This window comes from Salvelinus sp. IW2-2015, unplaced genomic scaffold, assembly GCF_002910315.2.
Source record: "Salvelinus sp. IW2-2015 unplaced genomic scaffold, ASM291031v2 Un_scaffold3856, whole genome shotgun sequence".
In the NCBI taxonomy this organism is placed as follows: Eukaryota; Metazoa; Chordata; class Actinopteri; order Salmoniformes; family Salmonidae; genus Salvelinus; species Salvelinus sp. IW2-2015.
The window spans coordinates 41,010-43,592 of NW_019945130.1; positions in this window are offsets into that span (position 1 = coordinate 41,010).

Sequence of the window (2,583 nt, forward strand, 5' to 3'; positions counted from 1 at the left end):
TTGTGGTTACTAGGATACATAAAAGTACCTCATGACAATGATCTAAACCGTTATTCATTTAAAACGGGTCTTATTTATACATTTCTGGTTATTGTGACTGTTGGATGGATGCTTTTGTTTGTAAAAAAGAAGCAACACAATATGGTGGTAATCCCACTCCATTTCCCCAGTTCTGGTAGATTATGTTGCGCTCTCTGTTAATGTGTTACCATACAAGAGAGTTTACATGCTGTTCAGTGATATTTTGTAGATCGATGTAGGAAACTGGTAAAGGGCTTTATACATAGACCATAGAGAGAAACATGGACCCCTGGACTTTCCCCAATTTAATTGAATTGTCTTTTTTTTTTTTGTCAACGATCTACACAAATTACTCTTTAATTTAAAAGTGGAAGAAAAAAAATCTAACATTTGTGTAAAAAAATAAAAAATAGAAGCAAAAAGATAATCTTGATTACACAAGTATTCAACCCCTTAAATCAATACATGTTAGAATCACCTTTGGCAGCGATTACAGAGTCTTTCTGGGTAAGTCTCTTAAGAGCTTTACACACATGGATTGTACAATATTTGCACATTATAGAAGAAAAAAATTCAAGCTCTAAAGTTGGTTGGTGATCATTGCTAGACAACCATTTTCAAGTTTTGCCATACATTWTCAAGACGATTTAAGTCAAAACTGTAACTAAGCCACACGGGAACATTCAATGTCGTTTTGGTATGCAACTCCAGTGTATATTTGGCCTTGTGTTTTAGGTTTATAGTCCTGCTGAAAAAGAAGACTGAACCAGGTTTTCCTCTTGGATTTTGCCATTTCTTTTTATCCCAAAAAAACTCCCTAGTTCTTGCTGATGACAAGCATACCCATAACAGGATGCAGCCACCACTATGCTTGAAAATGGTACTCAGTGATGTGTTGTGTTGGATTTGACCCAAACATAACGCTTTGTATTCAAGACATAAAGTTAATTTCTTTGCCACATTTTTTTGCAGTATTACTTTAGTGCCTTGTTACAAACAGGATGCATGTTTTGGAATATTTATATTCTGTACAGGCTTCCTTCTTTTCCATCTGTCAGTGAGGTTAGTATTATAGAGTGACTACACTGTTGTTTATCCATCCACAGTTTTCTCCTATCACAGCCATTAAACTCTGTAGCTGTTTTAAAGTCACCAATGGCCTCATGGTGAAATCCCTGAGCGGTTTTCTTCCTCTCCGGCAACAGAGTTAAGGTAAGAAACTGAGTAATGAAAGACGCCTGTATCTTTGTAGTGACAGGCTGTMATGATACACCATTCAAAGTGTAATTACCAATAAGTGTCCTTCTTTGCGARGCATTGGAAAACCTCCCTGGTCTTTGTGGTTGAATCTGTGTTTTAAATTCACTGCTCGAATGAGGGGTCTTACAGTTATCTGTACATGTGGAGTATGAGGTAGTCATTAAAAAGCGTAGCGTATGGGCCGCGGTATGTGTATGGCCACGGTAGTGTATGGGCCACGGTAGCGTATGGGCCCCGGTAGTGATATGGGCCACGGCGGGGCGGTATGGGCCGCGGTAGCGTATGGGCCACGGTAGTTATATTGGTCCACGGTAGCGTATGGGCACGGTAGCGTATGGGCCACGGTAGTGTATGGGCCACGGTAGTATATGGGCCGCGGTAGTGTAGGGCCACGGCGGCGTATGGGCCGCGTAGTGTATGGGCCATGGTAGTGTATGGGCCACGGTAGTATTGGGCCACGGCAGCGTAATGGGCCACGGCAGCGTATGGGCCACGGTAGTGTATGGCCATGGCGGCGTATGGGCCGCGGTAGTTGTATGGGCCGTGGTAGTATATGGGCCGTGGTAGTATATGGGCCGTGGTAGTATATGGCCGTGGTAGTATTGGGCCACGGTAGGTAGGCCAGGTAGCGTATGGGCGCGTGGTAGCGTATGGGCCGTGGTAGTATATGGGCCACGGTAGTGTATGGCCACGGTAGCGTATGGGCCGTGGTAGCGTATGGGCCGTGGAAGTATATGGGCCACGGTAGTGTATGGGCCACGGTAGCGTATGGGCCGTGGTAGCGTATGGGCCAGGTAGCGTATGGGCCATGGTAGCGTATGGGCCACGGTAGCGTATGGGCCACGGTAGTGTATGGGCCACGGTAGTGTATGGGCCACGGCGGTGTATGGGCCGCGGTAGCGTATGGGCACGGTAGCGTTGGCCGTGGTAGCGTATGGGCCACGGTAGCGTATGGGCCACGGTAGTGTATGGCCACGGTAGTGTATGGGCCACGGTGGTGTATGGGCGCGGTAGCGTATGGGCACGGTAGTATATGGGCCCGGTAGCGTATGGGCCACGGTAGCGTATGGCCACGGTAGTGTATGGGCCATGAGTATATGGGCCGCGTGTAGGTATGGGCCACGGCGGCGTATGGGCCGCGGTAGTGTATGGGCCAAGGTAGTGTATGGGCCACGGTAGTATATGGCACGGCAGCGTATGGGCCACGGCAGCGTATGGGCCACGGTAGTGTATGGGCCATGGCGGCGTTGGGCCGCGGTAGTGTAGGGCCATGGTAGTGTATGGCCATGGTAGTGTATGGGC